Source organism: Kogia breviceps, chromosome 14 (genome assembly GCF_026419965.1).
Source record: "Kogia breviceps isolate mKogBre1 chromosome 14, mKogBre1 haplotype 1, whole genome shotgun sequence".
NCBI lineage: Eukaryota > Metazoa > Chordata > Mammalia > Artiodactyla > Physeteridae > Kogia > Kogia breviceps.
In genome coordinates this window covers 62942044-62955943 of record NC_081323.1, presented here as the reverse complement: position 1 = coordinate 62955943, position 13900 = coordinate 62942044, and the positions used below count along the sequence as shown (strand labels likewise).

The 13900-nt window shown below is 46.5% G+C and overlaps 1 protein-coding gene across 3 annotated transcripts in view; it reads right to left on the bottom strand.

Annotated features, from left to right (window-relative positions):
* The window catches only part of SNX29 (sorting nexin 29), a 545210-nt gene that overhangs the window by 339854 nt on the left and 191456 nt on the right, over nt 1-13900 (bottom strand). The gene's annotated exons all lie outside the window — the stretch shown is intronic.

The following is a 13900-nucleotide window of genomic DNA, read 5'->3' as shown; positions in this document are numbered from 1 at the left end:
TTGTTTGAAGTCTTTTTTCCCTTGTTTACTGTCACACTCATCCTCCCCCATGGTAACCAACGTTAAAAACCTGGCACACACGTTTCATGCCTCTTCCATGCTCACATAGTCACTACAACCCTGATACACTTAAACAGAGTTTACTTTATGAAACCAGACCCTATTATAGATTTTTCTGCTACTGCCTTGTCTCATTGAACCATTCACCATGGTAAGCTTCTGACTCCATCTATTTATGGATGGAGATGCCATTCTTGGTATGAATATGCCACACATTTGCTCAGCGGAAAAACTGCAGACTGCCCATCACAAGTTCTGTCTGTCTTCGATGCATCTGACTATAGCTCAGCCCACAGAGACAGCACTTTGTTTGTATTTTGCTTTTCTGCCCTGTATTTGTCAGAAAGAACATAAGTACCAACTGCAGACACTACCATATACTTAGGTGTCACCTGAGATCTGTGCATTCATCTCAGAAGCTTGAGAGAAAGTAAAACATGGAGTCCCTTAATTATCGCCCTCCTCCTAGATAGCCTGTCACAGATGTGTCTATCCGTGGCCGCAGTTTCTCTGTGACTCGAAGAGTGAACGTGTGAAGCTAAACAACTAACAAGTCTTGAGAAGGTTTGTGGGAGGGAAAACACTCCCTGCACTCCCTGACGGACATGCTGGTACAGCTGGTTTTCCTGGATCCCCTAAAAGCCGGATCTTGTCATTCATCCCAACCTACTCCTAATCCCCACATGTGAATTCCAGGCACATATTACCTTAAAACAAGGGAGAGAAAGCAACCGATGTGCATTTCTATACGGCCTAATTTAACAACGGTTCATGCAGAACGTTGTCCAAGAGGCAGAAGAGGCAGGTTCATTCACGCAGACTGACAGGTGGGTCGTGTCCATGTCTGGCTGCCAGGTCTCAGCTCGTTTGCTCACACCATCCAGGCCCACCCTCAGCTGCCTAGTTCATCTTCAACTCTGTAGCCAGCACTAAGATATTCAAGTGGCTGCTTTTGTTCTGGTTTGGAGCCATCTTTTAATAGCATCTTACGACTATCTAAATATCAGACCTAACAGATAAAGACCAAAAACTTTAATACAAATCCAACTTCCAACAAAATGATGAGATGTCGTGGAGAATATCCCATGGACGGACACCTTTAGGAACCATAAATTCATCCCCAACAACTCTGTGCCAATGAACTTGTTTGCCTTTTATGGGAAATGAACTTGCAGGTCAGCAGAACTGCTCCTGACTCAAGGGCAAACAGCTGGAGGGTACACTGACCGCCCCAAAGAGGCAACTAGCTCCTGAACCCAGGCAAGATGAGGTCTTTTATGTTTTAATTTTTATGTTGAAGTAATTATAGATTCAGAAAGTTGGAAAGGTATTACTGAGAGATCCTGTATGCCCTCGGCCCAGCCTCCCCCAACGGTTACATCTTCCGTAACTACAGTCCGATGGCAAATCCAGGACTCCGACACGGTCACATCGTGCCTGTAGTTCTATCCAGCCTGGTATTTTAACTGACGGTCATAACAACGTGCGATGGGATGCAGACTCAGATGGCCAGAGCAGGCAGACAGACGAGGACCATGAGTAACGCAAACCAGGCATAAGACAAGAGGGTCTAAGGGGTGGGAGCTGGGGCCAACCAGGGAGTTCTTGTCCCACCAAAAGGTATTTTTTAAAAACGTAACATGTTAATGGCCCGAGAAAATAATTCCCAGGCTCTGAACGACTAATTTGCAACCAGCAACAGGACTTTAATTTGTAGACAGAGGAACCACATAGAATGTACCATTCCTGATGATCAAATAAGAATGCCATTTTATTTGCCACCTCATGATACGACAGGATGGGTCAATAGTTAAGGGCATCCTAACTGTGAAAGGCCTCAGAAACCCTCCCGAGTGTGGGAACGAGATCGGGCTTGCGGCTGAGGCTCGTCCCAAAAGGGGTCTTCAACCCAGCCCAAGTCACATCAGGGGTGCCCGTCAGTCTGAACAGGCGAGAGGCCAAGTTGAGCAGAGCGGACCAAACCCTGCCCAGGGCCCCGAGGCATCAGCACCCACCACAGGCCCAGGCAGTCCGGCTTCAGATTGACCAGACTCATCTCTGAGTGAAGTCACAGGGCTCTGACTTTTAACTTTTTGCTTGCTGTTGTTCAGCTATGTCCTCTAATTGTCCATAACAAAATAATGTTTGAAAACAAAAGAACACTTTCATTGCCTAGTCTCTTAAAATTGTACACTTAAAGAAAATGCTAAGAGGGACGATGGGGCTGCTATGGTCTGGGGGGAGGCACCGCCCACCTCCACCCCGTCTACACCGGCTGCTTGCGAGTAAGCGAGCCTGGGAGAATGAGACCTCTGCGGGAGGCAGCACAGATGGCTGCAGCCCCGTGAGCCAGATCTTAGGGCAACTCTCTCTTCTCCATTTCACGCGGTGTCCCCCTCCCAGGCTCTCGGGGTACACAGCCCAGGTGATCACCCACGACACCTGGCTCTTTCTGCAACCAACGGAGTCTTCTAATCAAATCGTAACACTCCATCTGGAAAACCATCTAGAAAAGCTGGGGCAAGGAGTGCTTTGTTGAAAAGGAACTGTCAGTGCTCAGAACGGCTGGGCTCTCCCCAAGGTTTTAGCCTTTCAGCTGCAACTTCCACATCTGCCTCAAAGGAGGATGTGGACGGGGGATGCCCTCAGCGACTGCTTTACAAGGCTGAAGATGAGAAAGCCATGGGGCGAGGGGGGCTGGGGATGGGGTCCAGTCTTTATGTCGTGGCCCAGGCAACTGCGTGGGAATCCAACCCCACTAGGGAAGACAGACCTGCAGAAACGCCCCTCGGCCGCCTCCCTGGGAACCATCCAGTTCTTCCCACTCTGAAGAGGGCAGTGGGGCCCAACTTGCTCGCAGTTCAATGAAAGGAGAAAAAACGCCAAGAGAATGCACTGAAACAGGATCTCCCAACCGTGGTGCGTGCCCGAGATCATTTACAGGGTTCACAAAACTTCTTCTATTTTAACGCTTAAGCATTTCTTCCGGTACGTTTTTTTAAAACTGATTTTTCCATTAATAGCAGTGATATAAAGAATCCTTTGGAAAGAAATGTGAAGGCTTTCAAAAGTGAGTGGACTGAAAGACAAACAATAAGGAATGAGTAACATGGGTGGTACACATGAAGGCGGTACACGTGAAGGCACTGCACAGCGACAGATCTGAGGAAGAGAATCTTTGCTTTAGATAAAATAAGGGTATAAGGAGAAGATATTTTCTTACAGTGTACTTCCCACACTGTATTCCCGGGGATGACCAATGGCTCCCAGACAGGGACGGGAGAGTAGAGTTAAATATGTTTAGGAAACGATGGTGCTAATCAACATTAGGAAAGTTCCCTCTCCCTCCCCCTCCTCCTCAGGGCTCCTCAAGCCTTTAATATATTTATGTGCACTGACCACCTACTAACTCCTCAAACCTCACAGCTTGGGAAATGCTACATTTTCACCTTGGGCACAACCCTCTATGAGCGGGAGAGAAATCTCAGTGGAAAAGAACCACGTCTGTTAGAAAAACACTGCCCACGTGGACTGTGGCAGAGGTGGGCATTTGAGATGTTTATACCTCCTTGAAATCCCTCTGTGTGAGTTAAGAAGTGAGAAGCAGTTCAGTGCCAAGACCTCCTACGGGTAAAACTGGGGCCTCATTTAAAACCTCCCTACATGTGTAATAGGAAATACGCTCTTCTACCCACAACACGAGAGTATCTGCCTCCGAGTGGGGCTCTGAATGTTCAAGGTGTTGCAGACACAATGTGCTCTCGTTCAAGCTGCATGGCAACTCTGCAAGAGTTATTACTCTCATACAGATGAAGGAACTGATGCTCAGAGAGGTTCAGCAGTCGATCAAAAAATTCATGCAGCTGTGCAAGGCGCGGCCACAATTTGCACTTAAGCATCTCCAAGTCCACGCCCCCCCTCCCCCTCCCTGTGCCACATACTTGGTCTCAGTGGATCATCAACAGCACCTCACAAGGTTGGCTTTCGCTAGGCTCATTTTGCAGATAGGAAAGCTGAGGCCCACAGAATGAAACAACATACACACACACCTGGGATTCCAACCCATGTCCTATAACTCCGAAGTCTCTCGCTGGGTTCATATAAATTTCGGGAATTAAATGAACTGGATAAAGTTGAAAACTTAAAGCCTTGAAAGAGTCCATTGGGAAATGAGGGCGGATAAGCATGGGTCTGCAGAATCTCTCGGCTGGTCAGACCGCTGTGCAAATGTGAACGGGATTCTGCTGATCAGCAAGCTTTGTTCGGAGGTTAAGGAACTGTCCTAGGGTTACACAGCCTCTGCTGCCCATCAGCAGACATCTCACAAATGTAAGCAGCTGGTCCGAGGTGAGCTTTTTCCAAATATGAATCAACAGCCTCAAGAACTGTATACCTTTCGACCCAACAACTCCACTTCGAGGAAACTACGCCCAGGAAATAAGAAGGAGCAAAAGGCTCAAAACATACACATGAGGATGTTGTGAATGTTATCAGAGAGAAACTGGTTACAAACTAAATGTCTGACACTGGGGGAGTGAAAGATAAATTGTGGTGTATCCACCAGTAATAGGACACTATGAAGCTGCTGAAGTTGTGATGAACATGCATGTTAATTAACATAGATGAACATTTACAATACACCATTACATGAATGTGGCAGAGTACAAAGAAAGTATATTTACTGTAACCCATCACGTATATTTATTGGTATATGTTTGCGTTAGAAATATATATATACCACAATGTTAACAGGGCTTATTTCTGAACGATGAAATTAAGAGAAAAAAAAATTTAATATGCCATCAACACACTTTACTAGCACACTAGAAAAAACAAGGTATGAAGAGTAAGGTCAGACTTACAGAAAACAAAAGCAACCCTACAGCTTAACATATACTTAGTGGTGAAAGACCGAATGGTTTCCCCATGGGACTGAGAGCAAGGTAGGAAGTCGACTTGCCTCTCTCTCCTATTCAGCACAGTACTGGAGGTTCTAACCAGTGAAATGAGGTTTCTTTTTAAAGGGCATGCAGAATGAAGGGAAAACTAAAACTGTCCCCACTGGCAGATGACCTGATTTCTTCAGAGAAAATTCCAAGAATCTACAAAATAAATCCTAGAATAAGTGACTTTTTCCAGGTCAAATACGGAAATTAATTGTATTTCTATATATTAACAATGAACAATTAGAAAGCAATATTATAAAAAGAATCATTCATCATAGTTCCAAAAGATGAAATACACAGGTGTAAATCCAACAAAACATGTGCAGGATCTGTATGCTGAAAACTGTGAAACACTGATGCAAGAAATCAAAACAGATCTACGTCGATGTAAATACCAGGTTCACAGACTGTAAGACTCAAAATAGTTAAGATGTCAACACACTGACCTATAGATTGAATGCAAGCCCAATAAAAATCTCAGCAGGATATTTTAAACATATACACTAGCTGATTCTAAAATTCATATGGAAAGGCCGAAAAAAAAGTATAGTAGCCAAAATCATCGTGAAATAGAAGCAAAATCTGAAGGACGCACACTACCCAATATTAAGAGTTTCTATAAAGCTACAGCAATCAAGGAATGTAGTACAGGCAAATGATAGACATAGAACCAAGAGTCCAGAAATAAACTCATACAAATATGGCCAAATAATTTTTAACCAAGGTACAAAGGCGATTCGGGAAAAAGGATGGTCTTTTCAACAGACAGTTTGGGAACAGCTGGACATGCATACGCCAAAAAGTAAACTTCAACTAATACTTCACATCTTATACAAATATTAACTCAAACTGGAAGACATACAAATGTAAAATATAAAACTATAAAACCTGAGGCAGTCTTCATGCCCAACCTGGGGTTAGGCAAAGCGTTCTTAGATTTAACACCAAAAGCATGAGCCAGAATAGAAAAAAAAAAAAAAAAAAGTTAAACTGGATTTGCTCTGTGAAAGACATTAAGAGCAGACAACAAGCTACAGATGGGGAGGAAATACTAACAAATCGGATAAACAATAAAGGACTTGTATCTGAAATTAAGAACTCTCAAAACAAACAAACTAAACATAACTACCCAATAAAAGGGGGGGAAGGGCAAAAGATTTGAACAGACAATTCACCAAAGAAGATAGACAGTAAATAAGCACATGAAAAGATGCTAATCATCATTAGTCATTAGGTAAATACAAATCAAAATTGGTGAAACAGCATTACAAACCTAGTAAAATAGCTTTAAAAACTTTTAATGACAATATCAAGTGCCGGGGGAATCTGGAGCAACTGAAACCCTCTTAACATTGCTGGCAGGAATGCACAACAGTTCGGTGACCCTGGAAAACAGCAGAGTAGCTTTTTATAAAGTTAAACAGACACCTGTCATATGACCCAGAAACTCACTTCTATTTTTCCTGGAGAAATGAATTTTATTGTTCACACAAAAATCTCCACATGAATGTTTACGGCAGCATTATTCATAATCACCAAAAACTGGAAACAACTCAAATGCCCTTCGACGGGTAAATGGCTAAACCGTGGTCCACCCATACAAAGGGATGCTGCCCGTCAGTAAGATGGAGGGGGGTAGTGACAGATGCCACAACTTGGATGAATCTCAAAAACATTAGGCTAAACGAAAGAAACCAGTCCCCAAAGGCCACATACTCTATGATTTCATGTATTTGACAACCTAGAAAAGGTAAAACTACAGGGGAGAAGGACAGATCAGTGGTAGACGAGAGTTAGGCGTGAGGGGAGGGTGTGATGGCAAAGGGGCGGCAGGAGGGAATTTCTGCAGGTGATGGGGCTGTGCTGTGCGCTGACTGTGGTGCGCCGGGGGCGAGGGGGTTACATTAACCTAAGCTGCTCGTCTTAAAACTCATGCAACTGTACATTTTTTTTAAAGGTGAATTCGACTGTGTGGACATTAAAACCAAAAAAATTTAGTTAATAAAAAAAGAGTAAGGGAGAGAGGAGGAGATGGGCCTGCCTAGAAGACAGTTCAGAGGCGTCTTCCGCTGTCTAGGGTCCATAACACGGGCCACCTGAAAAAGACACCATACAGCTACAGGCGTGCCAATTTCGGGCAGGGGGACAAGAAAGGAATAACAGTTAACAAAGTCAGCATTTAACAGAGCAGACTTTTTTTCCTCCCTTCTTTTTTTTATTTTTAACTGTGACAAAGAACATACAAAACTTACCATTTTAGCCACTTTTAAGTGTACAGCTCTGTGGCATTAAGTACCTTCACATTTTGGTGCACCCATCACCACCATCCATCTCCAGAGCTCTATTCATCTTGCAGAACAAACTCTGTACCCATTAAACAAGAACGCTCCATTTCCACCCCGACCCCCCGCCAGCCCCCAGCAACCACCATTCTACTTGCCATCTCTATGATTTATATCCTTTTAAGAAAGATGATTAAACAAATGTTACTATCAACAGTGAGGCAGCTTTGAATGTGGCTTTGATGAAAGGAGATGCCAATGTAAAAATACTTGGTTTGAAACGTGGCTCCAAAGACTTGTGAGCCGTAAACGAGTGTCATTTTAGGACGTCAACACAATGAGTCCAGTCAAGCCTGGCTTGCTCAGGCTTCTGCCAACACAGAGGTCTGCATGCCACAGCTCTTCCGTGCAGTGACAACTGATGGATCCTGACTTAGCTTCAGCATCAAAAACCAGCTTGTGTTCCATTCTAGATTCAACTATTTAATTACCTTTTAATTCTCTGAAAATTGACTGCTCTCATCCAGAGCATAAGTTGCCTCTTAAAATCCATACAGAACAAAGCAGGGCATGAACATGGCTGGACAACTGGATTTAATCTCTACGGAACGTGTCACTAGTTCAACCACAACATCGGCCAGAGGGAGGCTAGAGTGTTTGCTACAAAAAGGGGTCAGTTCTCTCTCATTCATTCAGCAGGTATTACTGAGTGCCAGGCATTGATCTAGGTGCTAAAAACGCATAAACAAACAAAAAGGACAAAATTCCCTGGCCTCTTGGAGCTTCATTTGTTTCCCAATTTTTTTAATTTAATTTTATTTTTCTGTTTGAATAGGTACAGGCTACCACCCTTGAAAAGTAAAGTAAGCTTCTGTTTAACTTTTAATGATGGAAATTTAAACATATACAGAAAAGCAGACCAAACAGGACAGTGAACCTCCACGGACCCACCACCCGGCTCTCCAACTTACAAGCCAGTCTCTTTTCTTTTCAAGCCTCACCTGTGTACACTCCCCTCGCCAACTTATTTTGAAGTCAGTCTCAGACACACAACATCATCCATAAAAATGTCAGGATTTACCTCTCCGTGGCAGAGTCTATTTGAACCTAATCCCCAAACCAGTGTCACACCTAAAAAAGTAACCAAATACCCTGTGTTCCCAACTGCTTCAGGTTTTTAGTTTGTTCTAACAGTATTGGCCTTATACTTTGGCGGGCTTTTACTATAAAACACTGGATCCTTTATATACATAAAGCCAAAGAGGAAGCAGGGTGTCTGGCTCTAGAGTTACCCACATCTGGGTTCAAACACCAGTCTTGTCCCGCCCAGCTGGGCACCAATGGATCTCTGAGCCCAGGATTCCTGAGCTCCCAAGAAGAAGGTGAGGAAATGAGCCTTGCCAGGTGGAGGTGATTAGAGACAGTGGGTATAAAGTCAGTGTTCAACACCCAGAGACACTCATTAACAGTAATTCCTCTTTTTCTTAGGAATATGTGTTAGATCCAAATCACACAAAACCTGGGTTCCTGACAATGGCTGTGCTTTCAACAGTTTGCTTTTCCCAGGATGCACAGAAGTGGCCTGTGCCCTCACAGCCAGCACATTACCCTGAGGAGGGTTTTTACCAGCAAGGTCGTCAGAAAGCAGCTGCTGAACAAGGACTGGGCACAGGAGGCATGAGGTTACACGAAATGGACGAGGACCCTGCCCCCACCCTGCAGTTCACCACCCAGCGGGGAGAGAAGATCAATTCTGGGAACCACGGTGCAGAGCAGAAAAGTCAATGGAAGGAGGCAGCCTAGGAAACTGGAAACCTCCAGAACCAGACAAACCTGGGTTCCACTCTCAGCTCCAGTCCTTCCCAGCTCTTTGATGCCACCGCAGTGGTGGTGGGAGGAAGGGGAAGAGGAGGGAGAGGAGTGGGGCGCGGGGGTGGTGGCAGTAGCACCCTTAAACCCATCACGGTGCTCAGTGGGCAGCAAGAACTGCTCGGAACACTTCTGCCGAGCCAATCTCTAAACTGTCCCCCAGCGATCCTAGTATTAACAACTATGCGTATTGCCCGCCCCTCGACCTGAGTTCGGATTGGTCTTACTATTTGTTTCTAACAGCAGGGATGAGCTGTCACTTCTGAGATCAGTTATAAAGAGACTATGACGTCTACTTGGGATGCTCTCGGGCTCGTCCCTCTCCCTCCTTTCCCTGGTCACCAGCTGCCCTGTCTTGAGGACACCTGGGCCAGCTGAAAGAGGCCCACACAGTGAGGGATGAGGTCTGCCAGCAGCCTCAAACTCAGAAGCAAATTTTCCAAGCCCAGCAGAGCCCTGAAATGACCGCAGCTCCACCCAATGTCCTGACTACAACCTCATGAGAGACCCCGAGCCAGAGGCACCAGCTAAGCCATGTCCAGATTCTTGACACACAGAAACTCTGAGATAATAAATATGTTCTTTTAATCTGCTGAATTTGGGGGTAATTTGTTACACAGTTGATAACTAATATAGCTCTACATACCTTAATTCATTTAATCCTTACAACTATTCTGTGAGGTACTTTGATCCTCAATTTTGGGCCAAGGAACAGAGGTAAGAATGACAAAGAGCAGGGCTTCCCTGGTGGCGCAGTGGTTGAGAATCCGCCTGCCGATGCAGGGGACACGGGTTCGTGCTTCGGTCCGGGAAGATCCCACATGCTGTGGAGCGGCTGGGCCTGTGAACCATGGCCACTGAGCCTGTGCTCCGCAACGGGAGAGGCCACAACAGTGAGAGGCCCGGGTACCACAAAAAAAAGAATGACAAAGAGGACAAATAACATGCCGAAGGCAACTCATTCCTGACCCTCGACTCCCTCATCTGTCAAAGTCCTGCAGTCTGAGTGATTTCACATCTAGCCAACCGTGTGCAAGGTGGATGTCCTTCTCTGCAGCTCCAGCTACTCACCCAAACAATGGAAGAACACTGAGGCCTCACAGGATTGTCGCAGAAAGTATGTAATTTATTCAACAAAGGCCTTCTTAAACCCACTATGTACCAGGTATTGTTTAGAACACAGAAATGGAAGGGGGAACAAGAAAGACTAAGTCTCTACACTCACGAAGTGACACTCACAAAGGGGAGGGGGTCAAACCAGTCAAGGAACAGGCTTCAGATAACAGTGAGGACGATAAAAGCCAAAGCCACACGTGTAAGAACAGCTAAATCCCATAACACTGAACTCCAAATGCTGGCGAGGATGTGGAGCAACAGGAACTCTCATTCGTTGCTGGTGGGAATGCAAAATGGTACCGCCGCTTTGGAAGAGAGTCTGGCAGCTTCTTACAAAACTAAAATACCCCTATCATATGGTGTTTACCCATAGGAGTTGAGAACACATAACCCCACAAAACCCTGCACACAATATTTAGCAGTTTTATTCATAATTGCCAAAACCTGGAGGCAATCAAGATGTCCTCTGATAGGTGAATGGATAAACAAACTGTGGTACATCCAGACAATGGAATATTATTCAGCGATGAAAAGAAATGAGCTACCAAGTTATGAAAAGACATGGAGGAAATGCATACTAAGTGCAAGAAGCCCCTCTGAAAGGTTACTAACTTTCTGATGCCAACTATATGACATTCTGGGAAAGGCAAAACTATGGAGACGGTAAAAAAAGATCAGGGGTTGCCAGGGGTTAGGAGAGAGGGATGAAGAGGTGGAGCACAGAAGACTTTTAGGGCAAGGAAATTAGTCTGTATGACACTGTAATGGTAGACACATGTCACCCATCTGTCCAAACCCACAGAATGTCCACCACCAAGAGTGAACCCTACTGTAAACATGTACTTTGGTTAATAATAATGGATCCATGTTGTTCATCAATTGTAGCAAATGTAGCACACCAACCCCAAGATGTTAATACAGGGGAAACTGGGGAGGACGGCAGTGATGTACATGGCAACTCTGGACTTTCTGTTCACGTTCAAAGCTGCTCCCCCAAAAGTCTATTAATTTTAAAATAAATAAATGGGGACTTCCCTGGTGGCGCACTGGTTAAGAATCCTCCTGCCAATGAGGGGATATGGGTTCGAGCCCTGGTCCGGGAAGATCCCACATGCCGCGGAGCAACTAAGCCCGTGCGCCACACCTACTGAGCCTGTGCTCTAGAGCCTGCGAGCCACAACTACTGAAGCCCGCGTGCCGCAACGACTGAAGCCCACACGCCTAGAGCCCGTGCTCCACAACGAGAGAAGCCACCGCAATGAGAAGCCCGTGCACCGCAACGAAGAGTAGCCCCCGCTCACCACAAGTAGAGAAAAGCCCGCTCTCAGCAATGAAGACCCAACGCAGCCAAAAATAAATTAATTTATTTATTTTATAAATAAATGAAGCAAGAGAAAAAATATGCATAGTAAAGAGTATTTTACATAGGGTCATCTGAGGAGGCCTTTCTGAAAGGTGACAAAGAGGCAAGACCTAAAGGAATTGGACTGTGTGACAGTGGGGAATGGGGCAACCGGAGACCTTGCAAAAATGCGGATTCTGACTCAGCTTGTCTGGGTGGAGCCCGAGACTGCATTTCTACCAGGCCCTCTGGGGATGCCAATATCACCGGACCTTGGACCACAAGGAACAAGTCGGGGAAAAGCCCCAAGGCCAGTGCCGGGCCTGTTTCTGGAACTCAGGGAGGCCAAGGAGGCTGGAACAGGGAGGAGTCATGTGGGACCCCAAAGTGTGAACTTTAATCTAAGCTTAAAGGGCAGCCAATAAAAGGTGTTAAGCAGGGGAATGGCAGGCTGTGTGGGAAAACAAAGAGTGGGGTGGAAACAGGACAAGTGTCAGACCAGAAGGAAGCTACTGTGACCATCCATCCAGGCAAGAAATGATGACGGCCAGGACCGGGTGGACTGGGGTCGTGGCCGTGAAGACAGACAGACTATTCAGATCTCATCTCTAGGATTCCAGAAAGCCTTGCCAGCTCCCACCCCCAGCCTCAAATACGCCTGTTGGCCACCCTGCAGTTTTCTTTAAAAGCATCAGGAAAGGAAGCAAATCATCGGGAGGTGGCAAGTACCTCTCAAACAGCTTCCAGTGACTGCAATAATTAATGTTTGTAAGTCAAAGCAATTACGCCTGTCCCACTGTCAGAACAAACAACACGGCAACCCCAGACAGCACTACTCGAAGGATAATTACTCAAAACAAAACCGAGGAACCTGTGAAGTGCATTTGGTAATTTGCAGGCATCAAAACATTGCAGTGAAACACACCTACAGGTATTCTGCCTTCCCCCGCCAGACACAGGCACGAGGGTACCTCACTCAAATCAACGGTCTGGTGGGTACCAAGTAGGCACTAACCATAACCACACCTGATTACTAGAAGAATGCGGCTAGGGGACCAAGTGATCCAAAAAATGACTGTCCCAGGCTGCCACCAACAAAAGACAGAAAGGGAGGCATAAATCCCCCGGCTCTGAGGTGTTTACAGTCACCACCAAGCTCACTGCAAAACAACACAGTCAAAGTGGAAAAGCCATTTTCCCAAAACTGTGTGCTTTCTCATTAGTGTCTTCAGACCCCCGACTCCAACCCCACCTCTTTTGGGGGAGCATATAACCTCTCACGCCTGTTGCTAAAATGAGTACATGTATTTCTGCATCGTCTTTCACAGGACACTCCTGCGTTCACACCCTGTCTTCCCCACAACAGTGACTGGAAGCTAACACTTGTCCAGCACTGACTGCGGAGGAGAGGTGGAAGCGGGTCAGGCAGGCTCTCAGCCACCTACAGACACAGACACCTCCAGGGAGACTCGGTAATTCTCTGGACAGTGACAAGCAGGCAAGAGGCAGAGCTAGGATTCTAAGCCGGGCAGTGTGACTCCGGAGTCAGAACCTGACCACTCCTCTCTACTGCCTTTGTGAAACAGGAAACCATCACAAGAGGTTTGGAGCAATAAAACCCAGGCCGCCAGCCAGCATCCAGGCAGTGAGGGTCAGGGCAGGAAGGTAAGGATGCCCTTCAGAGCGCCACACCCAGGCCACAGTGGGGAGCCTGGCCCAGGCTTTCCCACGGGCTACTGCTCCCCACCCCAACACACAGTGCTCTTCAGGCTGGACCCCTCCTCTCGCAGCTCCCAGGGCTCTGGAAGTAGCTTGGCGGCTCAGGCGATGGGCTAACACAGAAGCTACCCCGACCCTGGGACGTGGCCATCAGCTCCTCACTGGCGCCCACACCAGCCGGGCTCTCGTCAAGGCTGACCCGACTCTCCTATCTGCCCCAGCTCCCTGGTGAACACCTACAACTTTTGCAAGAGTCTCTTCGGAGGCCGCCTTCTTTCCGAAGCCCCTCTAGCTAACTCTAGGTCCACCATCTGGGGTTGTGACCACGCCCTCTTCTGCCCCCACCTCACCCCAGACAAGCTCCGCGCTCAAGTCTAAGACTTTAATAGCCCTGGCCTGTGCTCATCTCCCCCAGCTAGGCTGTGAGACCTAGAGGAGAGAAGGTGGACCTTATCTACTCGTTTTAGCCTCTGAAACCATGGAGTAGGTATCACCATTGTCCACACTTAACCAAACAGGAAACAGAGGCTCAGGGGGGTTGGTGACAGGCTAAGGTCACTCAGGAG